Raw genomic sequence first — 21,221 nt, 5'->3', positions numbered from 1 at the left:
ATGATCGGTCAGACTGCCTTTCCTTGTGAATGATTTGCCACAGACATTCCAGCTGTTTGGCTTATCGCCTGTATGGGTACGCATATGATCGGCAGACTGCCTTTCCTTCTGAATGATTTGCCACAGACATTGCAGCTGTTTGGCTTCTCGCCTGTATGGGTACGCATATGATCGGTCAGACTGCCTTTCCTTCTGAATGATTTGCCACAGACATTGCAGCTGTTTGGCTTCTTGACTGTATGGGTACGCATATGATCGGTCAGACTGCCTTTCCTTCTGAATGATTTGCCACAGACATTGCAGCTGTTTGGCTTCTCGCCTGTATGGGTACGCATATGATCGGTCAGACTGCCTTTCCTTCTGAATGATTTGCCACAGACATTGCAGCTGTTTGGCTTCTTGACTGTACGGGTACGCATATGATCGGTCAGACTGCCTTTCCTTACGAATGATTTGCCACAGACATTGCAGCTGTAAGGCTCTCGCCTGTATGAGTCCGCATATGTCTGGTTAGTTTACCTCTCTGTATGAATGATTTGCCACAGACACTGCACCTGTATGGCTTCTCGCCAGTATGGGTAAGCATATGATCGGTCAGAGTGGATTTCGTTGTGAATGATTTGCCACAGACATTGCACCTGTAAGGCTTCTCGCCTGTATGGGTCCGCATATGATCGGACAGATTGCCTTTCTGTATGAACAATTTGCCACAGATATTGCATATGTATGGCTTCTCGCCAGTATGTGTAAGCATATGATCGGTCAGATTGCCTTTCGTTGTGAATGATTTGCCACAGACATTACAGCTGTAAGGCCTCTCGCCTGTATGGGTCCGCATATGATCGGACAGATTGCCTTTCTTTGTGAATGATTTGCCACAGATATTGCAACTGTATGGCTTCTCGCCTGTATGGGTCCGCATATGACCGATCAGAATGCATTTCCGTACGAATGATTTGCTACATATATTGCAGCTGTAAGGCTTCTCGCCTGTATGGGTCCGCATATGTTTGGTTAGTGTACCACTCTGTATGAATGATTTGCCACAGACATTGCAAGTGTATGACTTCTCGCCTGCATGGGTCCGCATATGACCGGTTAGATTGCCTTTCTGAATGAATGACTTGCTAGACATTGCAATGATTGGCTTCTCTCCTGTTTGAGTCAGCTTGGGATAAGATAAACTGAATTTGTTGACAAATGATTTGCAACATAAAGTGCAAAAGTGAGGCTTGTTGCCTGTTGAATCCCCATGTGACGTGCTTTTTTTTTTCCAGCTGAAGGATTTTCCACAGATGTTGCAGCAGTATCGGTTATCGTCCGTGTGAGACCCCATAACGTCCGGCCTTTTCCTGAAAATTTTATGAGATACTGAGCATTCGTTTATAATCCCACCTTTATGCAATCGCGTGTCATCAGTCAGCATTTTCCTCTTTGTAAAGCAATTATCAGAAAATCCGCACACTTGGAGCGGGTGGATACTGAGGTGTTTTGACAAGCTGCTTTGGCTACATAACACCTTTCCGCAGTGATCGCACTTGAAGGGTCGATCTTCCTTGTGTCTCTTCAGATGTCGCAAGAGGTCCAACTTCCTAGCCAGGACTTCACTGCACACACTACACCTAAAACTAGATGATCCGCCGTCCGGAGGTTGATGATCTCTATAGCTCACCTCGGGTCTCGATCTACAGTGACAAATTAAAACCATGTGACCAATAGTTCAACAGACAAATCCACTACAACTCTCACACAGGGGATTTCCTACTGGACATTCCAATCACTGATATCCAGTGCAGAGAGCTCGTTACTCATAAACATTACATTCCTGAGAGGAAACATCATCTGAGGTTAAATTGCAAAAGCTCTCACTTGTTACGATAATATGTTGCGTCTTTTCTTAATCACGATATCAGGCGCAAGAAACCTGTCACGGTTTTGAAATGTACGAGTTAATAGACAACCTCATTTGAAGAAAGCATGAGAAGTGGTCCAGCCTAAAAGGGTAAATACTCATACAAGCTCTTTAATCCAGCACATATTATTCTATCGAAATATGCAGTCTGTTCTCCTACATAAAGAACGGCATATGCTTTGGAGTTTTGATCTTGTTGAAGCACTCTGCGCTTTGTTGCAGGGAAGTAATAATTTTTGTAAAGGACTTTGTTCTTGTGGTTGTTTGAGAGAATGTCTGTGCTGTAGATATTAATAAAGTTGAGAACGTTTGCCGAAATTCAGCAAGTTCTGTTGAAACACGGCTAATTTTTATGAATGTTATTTTGTCACACAAATATACATATTGTATTTGTACATTGTTATATCACTATAGCATTTTATTATGTCACTGTGTCGCTTTTCCGAAATATGTATCTTTGATGTGCAATCAAACATAGCCAACCTATAATAGGACGGTAGGTTTATACAAGGACGTTCATACTTACTACCATGTACTACATCAGTCTACGCCTTAATTCCTGTATTTAACACGGTAGCCATTAATCCTGATGAAATCCTGGCAAAGCTGAAATATAACAAGTATACGACGGCTCTCTCGCTAACATTGATACTGTCTTTTCTCCTCAAGGCACTGCTGTTAAAGACATTATGAAGGCAACACAGAATATGGCATTGGTGGTAGCGTTTTATTACAATGTCCTAATGTCCTAATTTTGAAACCAAACGCAACCTATCATGCCCTTGAATATTCTTAAAAGTATTACTTTAACAGTACGGATAGAAGGAGCATGAAAATAAGGCTTGAGCCAAAATTCGAGATGACAAGACGTTGAATTGCACCGTAGTGGATATTGCTGCTATGTAAAAGAAGGAATATTATTCTATTTATTTCAAAAGATCACTGGCAACGTGATTATTTTTAGTGGATTCATAACATAGTTGGATAGCATCCAATTCTGAGCCTGTCTCCCCACCACAGAGTAGTTCTACATATTCTACGGAAGAAGGGCGAGAAATGCAAATTTCTTGGCTAAAGGTGAGATCCGCTTACAACTGCGACATGGGAAAATCGATCACGCAGGCTAAAATATATCGTAACATGGACTGGTACATTCCAATTCATGCTGTATGAACTGAATTCACATGGCCCAGTCGAATGCATGACTGGCTCACAAGCAAAGTAATGGGAGGCTCGACCATGTATTGTTACTGCACTCTTTGGAGAAAATGAGTGGACAAATGAAAGGGGGGCATTGATTCCAGATATGACAGACTAAATCTCTTGATCATCAAAAAAGATATTGATGTTGACACCACTAGACAACAGGGGGCAGAAAATACGACACCGGATGGTATGTCATGCGTACTGTGGCATATCACACCAAGCAAAGGTGCAAAAGTCTGTAACCCTTCTTCTTTACGTGAATACTTGATTCCTGTGACAAGTAATTTATCAGGTTCACAATTAGTTTTCAGTAAAATAATGTTTCATTTAGCATTGATAAATATTCCACACCAACCAGCTATATTGCTGTAACACGTGGCGCTTCCCAGGTGACGAAGACGGGTTCCCCGCTGGCCTGCCGATGAACTTGGGCAAAATATAAAAGCTTTCACGTACCAAACATGTACAAAGTCTTTAATGGCAACTTTGGCGGAGATGGAGACGTTCACTAGGGACCAGATGGCGGAAGAGGTACACTAAATTTCTGGAAGTTAATGCAGAAAAGAGGGTAGCGTTTCTTCTCTAGAGGACTGGCTGCAAAAGGCATCTGTTCTCCATGTCCGCAGCTGCGTTACTACCTTCCGTCATGAGCACTTAAATGCTTCAAGACAAGCCGGCCGTAAATTAATGCCGTTACATCATTACAGAAATATGTCTCATGGTATCAGAGCCAAGGTTAGTGCAGCCCCTGGAAGGGACGTGCATTGGCAGTGCCCAGTGAGCATGAAAAGTATGCCAGGGTTACCGTCGCACGGGCTGTGACGGCTAACCATGCTAGTACCCCCATTTTGTATACCATCATTGAATTATGCCTGGGTGAAGTAGCGAATACGCCACTGCACTTGAGAGAAGGCTTGTAGGCATCTGAGAGGTGCGGAAAAAAAGAAGGATTGGAGAAACGTCATGTGAAAAGAGGTGTGGTTACTAACTGGTGTACAACAGAAACCGAAGAACAGCTCATGGTGTTGACATTATCATATCAGCTAAATTTGACGGTTCAGTCTCCGAGGTGCAAACGTTTCACAATCGCTTGATGTAACTCGTCCGCATTGGGGAAAGAAGGATACTCCAAGTTTTCAGCGCAACGCTCCACAAACTGACGTGCGCATGGAAACCAAAGATGCGTTCTGGGCACCGCCTGACAAGAAGACCGCTGACTATCTTATCGCTGCCGCTGATCTGAATGGACGTGTCGGACCGAGGAAAGGGGAACAAAGAGTCCATGGCGTTCATGGATATGGAGAAAAGAACGACGATGCCCAAAAATTCGCGATTATGCAGAAACTGATCACCGCAAACACACGGATCAAAAAGAGTGATATTCATGTACTCTGTACTACAGTGGCTCCCATCCAATTCGCATTGACTACATCCTTGTGAGAGGGTGAATTCTCGAAGATGTTCTAGAGATAACTGTTGTCCCTTATTAAATCCTTGCGATGCAACAACGACCAGTCATCTAAGCTGTGGATAAAGTCACCAAGAGCCCAATACTTCACAGGAAATATACAAATTGCGATCAAATGGTTGCCCCTGAAGAAGGAGACTAACGTCGTTGCAAAAGTTACAGAGTCACAAATCACCATAGTGTAAGTGAGCCGGACTAAACTGAAAGACGCCTTTCGCTCTATTCCTGGAACAATTAAGTCAGGGCGACGACAACGAAGGATTAAACATGATATATGGCCAAGGAATGAAGATGTTAAATATGCAGTACGGTTGAAGAAGCAGCTGTACCACGAGTTTCTTGCTCTTTGGAATGCCTACAAGGCAGCCACTCGTAAAATGAAGGAGGTATTTGCCGTTACAAAATCAAACCGGTAGGCAGGTCTATATGTGAAACATGACATGCGCGAATTCGAGCGGAATTTTTAACGGCTAGTCCAATCGAGCCATCGCAAAACGTCAGAAGTCCAACGTTTTTACGGCATCAATGAGGAAACAGACGATTTGCTACTGGACAGACGGGAAGCGCGAGTACACTGGTGGAACTATTTTGACAACATTTCAATCATGAAATTTCCGTATCTACCAATCCTAATCACCTCCGCTGTTGAAGGTCCAACGTAGGAAAATGACGTCACTAAAGTCCAGACTATGCTGAAGAAAATGAAACCAGATAAGCCATCTGTCCCGATTATCTTCCAGCAGAGTTTTGTTTCTCTCAATGGGGGGATGCAGCAGTGTGGCTAAAGCAAGCTCTTCAACCATATCATCAAAGGTCAAAAACAAACAGACTAGCGACGGATTATCAATTCAGAAATAGAAGAAGCCCTGCCAATTTTTCTAATCACGGCCCGAACATACTTCTGAGCCTCGCAATGAGAAACTTAGAACAAATCTTCGACAAAAGGATTAGCGATTTAGACAAACATACAACAAGCCAAGCTGGATTTGTGTAAAATTGTGGCGCAATAGGAGAAACCCATGCTGCCGGACTATTACTTGAGAAACACTGTGAAAAGAATAAGAGGCTTCATCACAAATTTCTGGACCCTTAGAAGCCCTTCCATCGGGTACTTCATGACCTAATCAGTCAGCCCTACAAGTACATGGCATTCCAGAGCACCTTGCTGAGAGGGTATAATTGCTCTACAAAGAACAAATGAGTTGTGTTCAAGCTGCCGCAGGAGCGTCTGATGACTACCGCATAACTGTAGGAGTCCATCAAGGCCCCGGCTTATCACCACTGCAGCTCATTCTTGTGATGGACAAAATTACCACAAACCTGCGCAGTCCAATACCATGGACACTTCTCATTTGGCTGAAGAGAATAAGCTAGACCTGCAGCGTCAAACAGAAGACTGGAACAATCGACTAGCGCAATAAGCCCCGCACTCCAACAAGAAAAAGACAGAATACATTGCATTACATCGTCGAGAAGTTGGAACCATGCATGATGACGTTGAAGATATTGCACGAGTAGAGATATTTAAGTATATTGGCTCCACGATCTATGATTATGGCCGACTTACTGATCAAGTCAAATTAAGGATATACAAAGCCTGACTGAAGTGGAGAATGACAACAGGCGCCCTTCCGAACTTTGGACGAAGGGCCATCTCTAAACTAAGTTCTACCGAACTGATATCTGTCCTATCGATATCCATCCTGTCGTTTTCTACGGCAACGAATGCTGACCAGCTCTAGAGGTAGAACGCCAACTAAGCATAATGGATACAAAGTTGCTTAGGTGGAAGGCTGGCATAACTAGACTAGATCACATTTCAAATGATGTTATTAGAAAACGTTTTGGCATTGCAGCGATCCAGAAGAAAATTGGTAAAAGGCGTGTGCGCTGGCTTGGTCATGTGTTGCGTGTAGATGACGATACATTGGGAAAGTCAGAGTATTATACAGAAAGTCGGTGAAAAGAGGCGCTAGGGACGAACCAGACAGCATAGACTGATAAAGTGCACAACGGCCTGAAAGTTGGAAGACTACATGCAGACATGGCCCGAGACCGAACTAACTGGAGTCAATGAACCTCAACACCGGACCCTGCCACCAGATGCAGACTGATGAATATTCTGTTACAAAAATGGAATGCAATGGATATTTTACACATCCTAACATTCAAATTAGTTTATTGTATGTTCAATTTTTCTCCCCTAATGCCTATGTCCGATATCTATAAAAACTTATTTTCACAAAATAGAGTTTGAATGTCTGAACGCTTCTGGATTTCGTGTTTAAGTGACTCCTATAAATGCATTGTGAAGAAAAAATTATAACTAAAAAAAAATAAAAAAATTGGTATATCTGTGTTAAATGGCAAGGACAGTTTGAATATCCAGTGAAATTCTACGAGTACCTACAAGAGAGGAGTCCGTCAGTGTATTCTAGCCTGAATAGAATTTTGCAATTCATATTTCTGCTTACATACGCCACAGACAGCAGACGATCATATTAATCAGTTTGTTATTTTCGCTCCGATCACGCCTATAAATATGAAGACCATGGAGGAGTGGCACTAAGTGGTCAGCTCAGGGCCATGTGACACTCAAAGCTCTAAAGCTGGAAGGAAGCCACATAAGTAAGTGGTTAGTTCAGGACCATGTGTCTCTACACAAACGGAAGTAAGCCTCATCACTATTTAGCACAGGACGATGTGTCTCTCCACAAATGGAAGGTAATCTCATCACTAATTGGTAATCTCAGAAATACGTGTATTTCCACAAGTCAGCAATTAGGAAATTTTATGAATCTTAAAATCTTTTCTTATGTAATTCAATACCCAACTGGCATGGCAAATAGTTTAGACATTTTTAAAGGAAGTCATTTAAGTTGCGGCATGATATTTGTAGACTGCTGAAATGAGAGTGAGGAAACAATAGCGCCTGAGGTGAGATATAAAACAAAGTGGGAAGTAGCAGATAAGATCCGGTCGACTGAATCCTTCAGAAGCATCTAAAATCTATGATGTAAAATGGACTAAGCTACATAGACAATGGACTGTCCTCTGACATATATGCCAAGAAAAAAGAAGACACATAAAATGCATGTCGCTTTGCTGGTCTCTGCACAAAATATGTTTAGAAAGTAGAAAGCTAATTTAGACTCCATCAAAAAAAGAAATATGATTTTGTGTGTGAAAAGGATTCATCAGCAACATTTTTTACTGGTGGTCATAATACAAGATTGTTCTCTAACGTAGCCTACTGTGTCCTGTTACACATGAATTACAAAGAAACAGAGAGTGTGAGCTGGTACTTGGTAGTTCTGAGGGCCGACATGAATATTTCTTGCCACTAGTTGTGAAAGTACAGTAGGAACAAGTCAGTGCATCACATAAGAGCCGAGAAGACCCTAACCACTCACAAAATCAAATAAACTATACAGAATTCGTAGTTTCCATCACAAATCTTGTTTGAAGTCAAACCTTAGGCTACGACTAGCCATCGCATGACCTGCTGATACAAGGGCTTGGTTAAGAGCACCAATCCGAGACTATAGAATCATTTCCCAGGGATTATCAAAGATCATTTCACACAGTAACCAACAAAGGTGTGACAGCAAAAAATTAAATAGCAATGTCACAACTACAGTTCAAAAACACTACTGCATTAAATGTTTTAAAACAGGACATACACTTGTGGTACTTTGTAAGGTCAGTGACAATAATTACAATTTTGAAACAATATTATATCACTACGTTATTTACATATTATTATTATTATTATTATTATTATTATTATTATTATTATTATTAGCACAGGGCAACAAGTTAGATACATATATACAAATATATAGTATTTACAAATATACACAGACAAGAATCATGTTTTACAGCAGAATGTCCAGTTGAGTGATCCACTGTATGGCTTCCTCTGTTGGTTCCAAAAAGTCACTCGGGCTACCTGTGTAGGAACGTCGTGCACATTCACTTACAATATGGGGATCATCTGCCGAGATGCACCAAAGTCGCACACTGGTGATGAGATATATTTCCACTTATAAAGGGCATCCCTGCATCGTACATGATTTGTTCTCACCCGATTCAGAGTGGTCCAAATCTTACGCGGTAGATGATGTTCACTAGAAAAGATGTTGTGTAAGGAACTGTCTGTGGCAACTTTCCAGCGACTTCTCCATTCTTCTAAAGGGTGAAAATTCCCATCAGCCAATGCGACAGCATCATGCAAAGATGGATGTCGTGACTCCAACCTCGTTACCTTGAGAACAGGAATATCATCCAAAACAGGCACTTGAGGGTTCATTTCTATCTTCTTGAACTCTCGGATGGGAGCATTTTATCTTTTAAAAACAGGTGGCATTATACCTGACAGAATTGGGAGCCAATAAAGGGATGTGGACTGGATAGTACCAGATATTAACTGCAAGCTAGCATTCAGTTGAGTATCAATTAGTCTTGTATATGGGCTATCCAGCCAAACTGGTGCACAGTACTCAGCACACGAGAAAACCAGTCCCGAAGCAGATCATGAAGTCTTTGCTGATGAACCCCAACTTGAGCCATACAATTCCTGAAGGATAATATTACGTGTTTTGAGCTTTCTGGACAGATTCATAAGATGTTGTTTGTAAGATAGTGTGCGATCAAGTGTAATCCCTAAATATATGGGATAGCTGCTATGCCGAAGTTCTTGGTGACAAAAACGTATGTGAAGTTTAATGCCAGCTTGGCGATTATTCAGGTGAAAACATGACACTTCTGTTTTGTTAGGGTTAGGACACAGTTGCCATTTCTTGAAGTATGTTTCAAGTGAAATCAGGTCTCTTTGTAGCACTTCTTCTGTCACACTAAGGTCTCGAATTTGAGTAGCTAGTGTTACGATAACAGCATAACAAAATGTTTGTGATGATATTTCTGGGAGATCAGAGATATACAAATTGAACAGTAGGGGAGACAGTACCGATCCTTCAGGTAATCCATTTTTGAGCTTCCTTTCTCTACTCATACTATTTCCCATACACACTCGAAATCTTCTGTCATCGAGCATATTGCTTATAACCTGCACGATGGTCCTACAGGGTACAATTCTGAGAAGCTTGTAAATTAATCCTTCCCTCCAGACTGGGTCAAATGCTGCTGTAAGATCAATGAATACAGCTGAGGTCTTGAGTTGTTTCTGGAAACATTCTTCCATGTGGAATGTCAGTGAAAGCACTTGATCGCAGCAGCTGCGATTTGGCCTGAATCCAGCTTGATCAACTGTAATACGCTGAAAAATAGTTGCGCTGATTCTGTTGTGGAATAGCCTCTCAAAAAGAAGGGCAACTGGTCCATAACTGCTTGGGTCATTGGCAGGCTTACCTGGTTTCAAGATGGAAATCACTTTCGTTCGTTTGAATTCTGCCGGGAGTTGTCTGTTCTCTAGAAGGTCGGTAAGAAACCTTAACAGCCAACTTCTTGCATTCTTCCCTAAATTAATGCGAAATTCTGGATGAATGTCGTCAAAATCTGGAGCTGTACTTGGTTTAACGTCATTGAGAGCAGCATTGATGTCTTGCACCGTAAGCGGTTGTGAATACCTTGATGTGCGTGGTGTTCTTGATTCCAGAGTTTGGAGCTGGCGCCGTATGTATTTGGTATGTTTCTTATCTGATGGAGTTTGGGAAGTTAATAATAATGTTATTTGCTTTACGTCCCACTAACTACTCTTTTACGGTTTTCGGAGACGGCGAGGTGCCGGAACTTTGTCCCAGGGAGTTCTTTTACGTGCCAGTAAATCTACCGACACGAGGCTGACGTGTTTGAGCACCTTCAAATACCACCGGACTGAGCCAGGATCGAACATGCCAAGTTGGGGTCAGAAGGCCAGCGCCTCAACCGTCTGAGCCACTCACCCCGGCGGAGTTTGGGAAGTTGTGACGATGTGAGATGCTACTTCATCCGGAGTAACTCCAGGCTGTTCCTTCACCAAATGTGTCCTTCCTCCAAGATCTTCTACTGGAATGAGTTAGGTCGATATTCTCCACTGTTTCAATCCACCGTTCTCTCCGGGTAGTATCCATGCTGGAAAGAAGTTCATCAGCTATGTCTTCATCACCAGTATGCAGATATTGGTTATAGAGTGCATCAGTCTCTGCATTCCAACGAGGGATGTATTCTTTTCTATGGCATACTCTTCTTCTTAGCCTCCATCATAACTGCATCTACGAAACGCCTGTAATTGTGCTTGGGAGCAATCCACCGAACACATTTATCCAGTTCAGTGGTGAATGTTGACAAGTTTGTTTTTCTGAAGTTCCTCCGAGCATGTGGTATTGACCGTACAACAGGAATTTTGATGCCAATGTCCACTACAATGGGGCCATGTTGACTGTGGGGAAAATGTCTTAACACTTTACGACTGGTATGTAAGAGCTGTCCTGCCTCATTGCAGCTAACAAATCACAAGTCAGGATTGAAATCCCTATTTCATGCAGCTCATTGGAAAGTACCAAGATCTTTTGGGTAAAAAATCAGGTGGAGATTGTTCATTTCTGTCCATTCTACGAGTTTCTTTCCACATTCATTGTTATTCGAGTACTTCCATAGTTCGTGATGGCTGTTGAAGTCGCCTATATAAACTGCAGGGTATTGAGCAGTCGGGAGTACGGTACCTGACCACTGTGCGTTTGGGGGTTTATAAATGTTAAAAATAGTAACATGTGCCACTCGCACAGCAACACAATGGATGTCTTAAGGTAATCGCCCACTGTAGGGAACCGCGCCGCGCCGCGCGGAACAAGCTTTTGGAACATTCCACGGGCCATTTTCCGAGACTTCGCCCATACAGCACACCTCACCGCGCCGCCTCTCTCCAGTTGGGGAAGTGCAGCTCACACAGAAATATGAGTTCCAGTTCAGAGGAGGACATATTATTTGCGGTTGCGATATTTGCAAATGAGGAAGAAGAAAAACGCGAAAGAAAAGTTTGGGTCCACAACATTTATGAGAAAAGGGAAACGTACGGAGAGTTTCACCATTTATTTCCTGATCTACTAAAGGACCGAAGTAAATTTTCCCACTGCTTTCGTATGTCCCAAGAAAAATTCTATGAACTATTGAACCTAGTTAAGCCGTGTGTACCGAGTTCGACAGCTGCAGTCGCTTAAGTGCGGCCAGTATCTAGTGTTCGGGAGATAGTAGGTTCGAACCCCACTGTCGGCAGCCCTGAAAATGGTTTTCCGTGGTTTCCCATTTTCACACCAGGCAAATGCTGGGGCTATACCTTAATTAAGGCCACGGCCACTTCCTTCCCACTCCTAGCCCTTTCCTGTCCCATCGTTGCCATAAGACCTATCTGTGTCGGTGCGACGTGAAGCAACTAGCAAATAAAAAAGCCGTGTGTAGAGCGAGAAAATAATATCACCTTTCGCCGAGAAAGGCGTACAGTGCACAATACCACTAACCGCGTGAAGGTACGAGCGTGCTGGCACTAGTCGAGGACTCACGAAGACTGCCGAATCGCTACGAAACCACATTCTTTCCGTTATTCCTTCCTTCTACCCTCGCCCATACAAGCGCGCCGAAAGGAAAAAGTTCCGTTCCAGAAACCTGGGGGCTTCTGGTGCGGAAATTCCACAAGCTTGTTCCGCGCAGCGCGGCGCGGTTCCCTGCAGTGGGCGTTAAGCCATTTCATTTCACAAGAAGCAGACCACGGAAATTTCTTCTCGGCTGCGCTGCGCGGCGCGGTGTAGTGGGCGATTACCTTTAGTCTTTGTCTTCGTTTTCAAAGAGCAGTGAGGCATCTTGGATATTATTACGAACATAAGTAGCTATACCATGTGCACTGTGATATGTTGCACGAAGAGCTGTGAAACCATCAATGAGGCCCCTTTTCCGAAACTCTTCTTCATTGGCTGTATGGGTTTCATGTATAACCACAACATCTATATTATTATTCAGGATAACTTTGGATAGGTAGTCATATTTTGCTCTGCTGATGCTTTCTACGTTAAGCTCGAAAACATGGATGAAAGGTACGATGTTTCTTGTCTGGTAGCTCTGAGAAGAGCCATTTCCATGAAATACTTCTGCTATTGCTGGAGGATCTTTAAAAAGAAAGGTCCAGCAGCCACAGTTATTGCTTTCTTAGCATCACCCGGGGGTCACGTGTAGGGCACTTTGAGGGTAAACCTACGGACGTGAAGCAATAATGTACTGCCTATTTATCTACTTTTATGAGATAATAAATTCACTTACTTGAAGAATTCTGAATTTTTTTAGGCAACCTGAACAAATTTAAAATTCCACTTGTACCTGTCCATTTTATTAGTTAATACTAATTGTGTAAGTATGTTTGCATTCAAAACACTAGAAGCACCTGACTGACAACGAACACTAAGATGAATCAGAAAGTGTGACCACATCACTGGAATGAACATAAATCAATAGCACAATTTTTTATGCTTATAACAATGCACAAGATTTATTTGAGAACTATGATACCGAAGATGTAGCATAACTGACCTCAAAGTTTCATTTCTACAACACATTATCTGCTTTGGCGTCCATAAATGGAGGAATCTGACTTAACACACAAGAGAACAGAAATGATCAGAAAAAAGGAATCTAACCAAATAATTTCAAAATGACATTCTTCGAGTTATCACATTATTGAACTGAGCCATCATTATATTGATTAATGAAACTGATTATGTTAGTTTGAAATATTTATTGTTTACAATGTACATAAAACTTAACAATTTCGAATTAGAATATTTAATTTCTAATCTACAAGTATAGCTTTTTCTGTGTGTCACTGTTGGCATGAACGTATAAAAATATTACTCAGAATATCTGGAAGCAATAGTTTCAGATAGCATTTCAGATGATAAGAATGTGATGAACAAATGATGCAGAGAAAGTGAAAGAAAGAACATTTTTTCATGGTTGCTTAAAGGTATTGTAAACAAATACACTTCAAAAATATCTAGCTTTACCAGAGATTCTTTTTGTAGATATATATTGAATAAAACTACGAGTACATGATGGAACATTAAATATGACCTTAAAGTTCCTGAATATTTTAGATAATTTTAACCAATAGAATTTTCAGATATTAGTGTTTAAATGTAACCTTGTAAAGACAGGATTGAACTGATGAACATGGCCACTTTTGGAGATAAACCAACCACTACTGAACACAACTGTGAATAGGTACAACATATTCCATATTGTATAAAACTTGTAGTGTACATACTTTGTTTCTTCTTTGATGTATGGCAACAGCTTTTCATCAGTTTGTTCCTCTATGAATATTTCCTCCTTAGTATCTTCGGAAGGCTGTCAGTAAGAAATAAGACAAGTAGAATAAAGAAGTAAGGAATAAAAATATATAGGCCTAAAATAGAAACAGCAGAGAAAATAAATTTTATAGTGGCACAAGAAGAGTATAATTAATTTATCCCCCATTTAAAAATATATAATGGAAAGGAACAATCAAATGAAAATCCCATTCAATGCAAGAGAGGTGTCTACCTTGGTGGTAAATGGTACACAAAAATACATTATTATCAAGCACTAAATTTTAAAAGTACAGAGAAGAAGACAATTTCCTAAAAACAGTATTCTACAATTTTTGCTATTTTTTCTATTAAGCACACAGCTCATCCTTAATAAATGTATAGAATTTACAAACTCTTACTCATAATATTTTCTGTTTTACAAACATAATCAACACACATACCACTTGTGCAACTACTTCAAATAATACTATACAAATTCTATTAGGTTAAAATTTACATTGCATTTACTTATTTAATTTTTTACCCTTTTTGGAACCTAACTTGCACAATGACCTGCTGTGTTTTAACCTGAGTCCCTTTGGCACTGCTTTTCAAACAATTGATGAGATATAAGAACATGAAAAGGAACACACTGTTGGACAGCAGTAAACATAGTAGCATAGAAAGGGAGGAACATTGCAAATTTGTAAATTTAAAATCACCTACATATTTGTGAATATTCAGCAGAGTATATGTATACATACATGTATGTGAACATGTACAATATTAGGAAAATAAATAATAATAAGCAGTATCTCCGAATCATTACCCAATACCGTTCCTTGCTTCTATTTCTCTTTCTGTTGATCCCTAATTCCACAATGACTAGCCATTTTCTTCATCCTCTTATATTCATACTGCCCTGTTCCCATCTTCCTACATATGAGTTGACTTGTCACCTCTTTGTTCATTTCCATGTTCCTATTGAACCCGACAGGGGCATGATCCAAGGACCTTTGGTTGATATCGATCTCCGTAATTACGCACGCAATGCTATTAAAGGGAAAGAATGCTGAAAATGATTAATATTCATATCATTAATAGAGGTCATACCGAAACTAATTAATATTCATACCATTGAGATAAATTGTGTCTTTTAAAATTATTCTACGAGATTTCTTTGTCTGCGACTTATTGCGCAGTATTATCCTTTGTGCAGCGGGGGCCCCGCAGATGAAGCCAAGCCAACTTAGACCCGGGAGGGGTTATGAATGGCGATTCCCTATGACATCACTCGAGAGAAGACATCCCTCCTCAAGACTCACAGAATGAGGGGAAACTAACTTTTTCGAAACGAAATATAGGAGCCATCTTGGACTCGGACTGGCCAACTTAATTACCTACGATCTAGAAAATTAATGAAACTCGAATTAGGGGCTCATCTCCCGATTTAAAAGGGATAAATGTCACTAGGACATTTATTTAGAGTGTTTAATGTCCTCTTCCGTGATAACTTTCAGAAGAAGAAAGAATACTGTGTGGTTTCTGCGTGGAAAAGTACTGGGCCATCTGTTTATTCTCACGACACCTCCTCGAGAAAGGGAGTTTACCACGTATGGAGGGGGAAGCAGAACATATTTTAATTAATTTAAAGAGATTCACCGAAGGATAATTGAGTGGTTATGTCTCAATCGCATCAACTAAATATTGGTCACCGACTAACCGTACTATTATACCTCGAGTACGCCGGGAATAGGCGCTACGCAAATTAGTGGAAGGGGTATTGCTCCCTTGTAAAAACTACTGCAGTAAGGGACAAGCGTCAGTCGGGGTTAGAGGCTTATCGGCGGCGAAGCTACGCTCGGTTAAGCCCTCGTTAGTTCTTTGTTCAAGTGAAGTTAATTCCTATTTTTAGTGAAATAATACAGTTCGCATAAACAGTGTATAGTTTGATCCCTGTGACGGCTGTGTTAACTTTTTAGAAAACCGTGATGTGTAAAGTAATATTATTATCATTACGATAGTATAATAATCTGACGTAGCAGCAGACTGAATAGGAAAACCGAGAGATAGACGAGATTCGGCACTGAACCGCGGGCTACGTAATAGCTTACGAGATCGTGACCGGACGTTCACAGTGAACGCCGTTACCCGAAGTGTGAATTAAACAGTGACGTTGTGTGTATACAGGATTATCTGCCAAGGACTCCACCAGCATCGAACAATGGAACTTCAACTCCAAGATGGCATGGAAAATGAAGTGATCACCGTGGTGCCCATGGAGGAGGAGTAAGCTCAGGGTGGACCTCCTGAGTTGGCGAAGGTGTCATCATCATGTGATAGAGATGAGTACAAAATTCTAATATCTGGCATGCATAGAAGGGATGGGAATATTTGTTGTAAACTGACGCTATAAGAGACTAAAGATGTAGTCCTGTTGAAATAGAGCGCCGGAATGGGCGCGTAGTTATTAATCCTTAGTTTAGGAAACCGACAACAGGTCTGAGTAATTGCGTGTAAATAATTTAGGGATATAATACTCTAGCTTTGCATGGGATAGAGATTCATTCGATTATTTCTTTCTTGGGAAATTCTGTTTGCTTATTTGCGTCAGAAGACCAGGAATAATTAGTTTATGGGAGTGCAGTGAGAGTAGTTATTAGAGTATTCATTAATTTGATAAGTGTATGGTATGTAAAACGGTAAGTACCATAGTACGTAAGGCCCGCAGCCACGAAATCCGACGGCCGAACTGACAAGCCACAACAAAAACTCCACCCTTTGAAATACTTAGATAGGGAGTGATAAGATTAAATTGATTATGGGATTAAATTTACCAGCAAGTGATCATAATAAGTGTGTCAAACATCGATTCGTGTGAATATTAATTAATTAATTAATGCATGTATTGCCGTGTGACGATAAAGTAGCCATGTGCCGACCATCGATTAATTAGCAGTCAGTAATCAGATGTTAATTGCCGCGCGAGTGCTTAATTGTGTTGTAATTGCTGTATAGATTCCGCGCGATGACCATGTATAAGTAAGGTAGCGGGTAAGCTATGTAGGACGGCAATAATAATAATAATAATAATAATAATAATAATAATAATAATAATAATAATAATAATAATAACAAGAATAATAACAATAATAATAATAACAACAACAATCGGGCAAAGATTACCATTATGATACGGGAGTCGCGTTGTAAAAATGATATGATACTGCTGGGTAGACATGTGTTTAATTCAAAGTGATTTGCGCGAGTCTGTTAAGGCCGAAGAATATTGGAGATGTAGTTCAGAGTGAAATGTTACGGTTCCCTTTGGAAAGGGAATGTTGTGTGGGTGTTGACCCCTTGAGGGTGGTCAACCGCCGTCTGGCCTTGGCCCAGTGTGTTTCTTTTTTTTTTAATGTCCCGTAAGCGGAGGAAGGAGGGACTTGGCTGTGAAAAGGAAGTTGGTTTCTTTCAACGGCAAAAATAATGTGATTTACCTACACAGCAGAGCAGTGTAATGATTAACAAGCGACCCGCCGAAAATGGTAATGTTTGCCAATGAATCGTTGTTAATTGTGCGAGTATAATTAGACAGGGATTACAGGACCCTGCCTTCATCGCAAGAGGTTGTCAGTTCGATGCTCAACGTAGGCATTGGAGGCCTACAGCGTCAGAAGAAAGATCAAGTGCCTTTTGTGTATTTTTCTTGCATACCATGTACCCTTTATGTGTTTTTCTTTATGTCATGTGTGGTTGTACATAAGGTCAGTGGTGGTTCTGTCCATCAGCTTGGCAATGTCCAGGAGAGCGAGGGTCGGGTTCGAACCCAGGTGTTGTATCATATGTGTGTATTTTATTTTACGTCATTTCATTGGGAAATCTAGGTCTTTATTAGAATAGGAATTGCTCAGATGTGTTGTCGGACGCATGTTAGTTTTATGTGTTAGCGATAATATAGCCTCAGTGTTATGATAAAATTACCATTCGCTATATGTCACGATACATCGCTTCGCGATAAACGTACTCGTTTCTATCACGTATAACGGACAGACGTCCACCAAACAAACTACAACAAACATTTGTAAATTTTAATGTAATTCATTAGGGTTATTTCATGCGTCATTTCCCATTATCATTAAGGTTCAATAAACCGGTTTGTGAGTTAAATATTTTAATTCGAATGCGTTCTCATTTTAGATATATGCCGCGCTTCTCCTCCCTTGTACGCCTTTGAGTTGACTTTAGTTCAGCCCCTATTTATTTCATACTTCTTGACCCGTCTGCGACCCTGTAGATTCCGTGCCGGTGCCAGTTAGGTAGGGGGGCGGGTGCACTATATACTTTCTTTCCAAAAACACTTCACTGTAATATCAAATAATCCCACAGTACTCCTACCACCTTCCCAACAAGTGGACAATGCTTAAATCATAAGCATAGAAATATCCATCATCCCCCATCTGTACATCACATTAAGACCAAAAGCATAAATCAGTTAATGTCCCAATCAATGAATGAATCAATCAATGAATCAATCAAACAACAGCAATTAGGGCTGTTGGTTGTTTATATAGGAAAAAGATTGTGGAAATATATGAAACATATTATTTCAATCACTAAATCATTTTCCTATAAGTGAACATTTGCCAAAATTTGTCCCCTTGAATTCAAACTTATCTTCATGTTGTGACCTTTCCTACAGTTAAAGAACATGACTTAAATGTATTCATCAACTAATGTCATTCCAAGCCATCTCTCCAATGACATCTCAGAATATACTGCTTAGTCAAACAACTTGTCTCCTTTCTCCAAGTCTCCCCAGCTGAAACTTTGCAACATCTCTGTAACACAACTCTTTTGTTAGAAATCACCTGCAAGAAATGGAGATATTTCTGTGGATCATTTCCTGTTCTCTACTCAAGTAATACTGGTGATGGTCTCACACTGTCATTGTGGCTTTGCTGGAGATTTATATGCCCTCTCCTTTACAACCCCTAAATAACCTCATAATCATGTTAAGAGATCTGTAAATTTTATTTTCAATATGTTTAAATGATTACCATAATGAAGCTATATCCTTATTATGAATAGCTAGGTACTTACAGAGATCCCCATGAAGAAATTTCACCCATCAATACAATAATAAAACCGGAGAGGACTCTTTCTATATGTGAAACAAAGAAACTGACTTTTCACCATGTTTACAAATATAGCCCGATGTCCATCTTACAATATTGTCAAGGTCTTTTTTAGTTACTCATAATCCTGAAACTTATTTATTACACAGAGCCTCATCACTTTTTTCAGTTCATTATTCATATTGTTTAATATATCTGAAAATAAAGGTCTCATAATACTGCAATGTGGGACCCAATCCCATAATTGTTACAGGATCAAATAAAGCTTCACCTACTCTAATGCTCTGAGTCCTATTTTGTAGAAATACACCAGACGAGGCCAAATTTTAATGGTAAAAGTTATATTTCTACCTTTATGTAAACTATCGACGTTTATAGCCTAATCCTTGAACTTGTTTGGAGGCAAAGTTTCCACTTGGGATATCCTGGTCCACACTATTGTATTTTTTTCATACAGTGGCTACAGTGAGAACCACAATGTAATTTCATTATTCACATGGTTTTGTGTCATTTTTGTTAGTTAGCATGTTCTGTTGTTTATCTGTATTACCTGCATATTGTTGCTGTTTGGAAGTAAATAATGTGACCTATTGTTAAGACTGTGCATTCTGGAAATTACATGTATTATTGATACTATTCAGGAGTTCAGTTGATATTTCTTAAGAGTGGTTCTAGAGAACTGTCAAATTTTGAGGTTATGGGGAGACAAAGTGACCTTTCGCCAAGAAAGGCATTGTCAGAGGGCTACTTCTTGAGAAACGTCAATCACAACAAGAAATAGATTCTAGATTGCAAATACCACAGCAATCTGTAAGTAGAATTTTAAAATGTGAAGATAACGGGAAGACAAAATGTGATGATGATATGCTTGTTGTTTTAAGGGGCCTAACATCGAAGGTCATCGGCCCAAGACAAAATGTCAACAACGTGTTGGAAACTGTGTGCAGAAGAAGAAACCAACCCCAAGGAGGAAGCAAAACTGATTAATTTGTCAGTAAACAACCGCAAGGTTACTAGTTTGGATTTACGTAAGAAATTAGAAGAGTATGGGTCATTTGTATTAGCCAGGACTCTGAGGCAAGAGCTGTTTAATGCTGGAATGAAAGCAAGATGACCTCAAGGCAAAGCGAAGTTTACTCCTGCTATGGCTGTAAAGAGGTTCCAGTGTGCCACGACTCTCCAGAATTGGTCATCTGATGAATGGAAACAGGCAAGTCCATGACAATTACTGTAATTCCTAAACTACCATTCATTATTCCATTATAACCCAATCTAAGTGATGTAACCGTACAGCACAGTAAATGTATGGAATTCTTCTTTTAAACCATACAGCTTATTGCATTTAATGCTAGGCTTATTTGTTTTATTTATTTCAGATTTGCTTTAGTGACGAATCGGTATTTCCTGTCATAGAAGAGACAAGTGAATATGTCAGAAGATAAGGAGAAGCATTCCATCCAGATTGAGTGAAGCATCCAACTTTAGTGATGGTCTGCAGTGTGTTTTCTTGGTATGGCTGTGGACGAATATATATTGTAGAAGGAACTATGAGACATGAACAGTATAGTATTAAGAACCCGTTTGGTAGCTCAAGTGCAAGAGTAATTCGGCCAAAGCGAATTTATTTTTATGCAAGATAAGATTTTTATGCAAGAACAAAGCCTAGAAACAGTCCAGACATGAACCCCATAGAATATCCTTAGAAAATAGCAAAGAAAAGTCCGAAAAAGTATAACGACATAAATTGGCTTGATTGAGAAGCTCGGTTAGATCTGGTGTCATGATGACGATTTAAAGAGTCAGTGTAAAATACTGTTTGAGGGTATGCCCAGTCTAATCAAGTCGCTCATGACAGCTAAGGGGGTGCATAAAAAGTACTAATGTCATCAACTTTAAAATTGGTAACATCTTATTTGTTCAATTCTCGAATTTTTAATGTTTAATAATTTGGCCATATCTTTATCTATCCCGAACGCACTAATTTTTTGTCAGTAGTTTCCCGAGATCTACCCTAAGAAAATCCTTGGATATGTCAATCGTGATACATTTGACTTCCTGAATCTAATATATCTGCTATATCATGCTGGAATCCACAAGATGCGCTTCAGTGGAATAATGTTTCCTAAATCTGAACTACCTTCTATCGAGCCAGTTGGTAATTTCTTAAATGTGTATAACATAATCAGAAAGAATGCATTCCAAGAGCTTGCATGCAACACAAGTCAAGA

This window comes from Anabrus simplex, chromosome X (genome assembly GCF_040414725.1).
Source record: "Anabrus simplex isolate iqAnaSimp1 chromosome X, ASM4041472v1, whole genome shotgun sequence".
Classification (NCBI taxonomy): domain Eukaryota; kingdom Metazoa; phylum Arthropoda; class Insecta; order Orthoptera; family Tettigoniidae; genus Anabrus; species Anabrus simplex.
The sequence above is the reverse complement of the archived record's forward strand: the minus strand, read 5'-3'. Positions refer to the sequence as shown.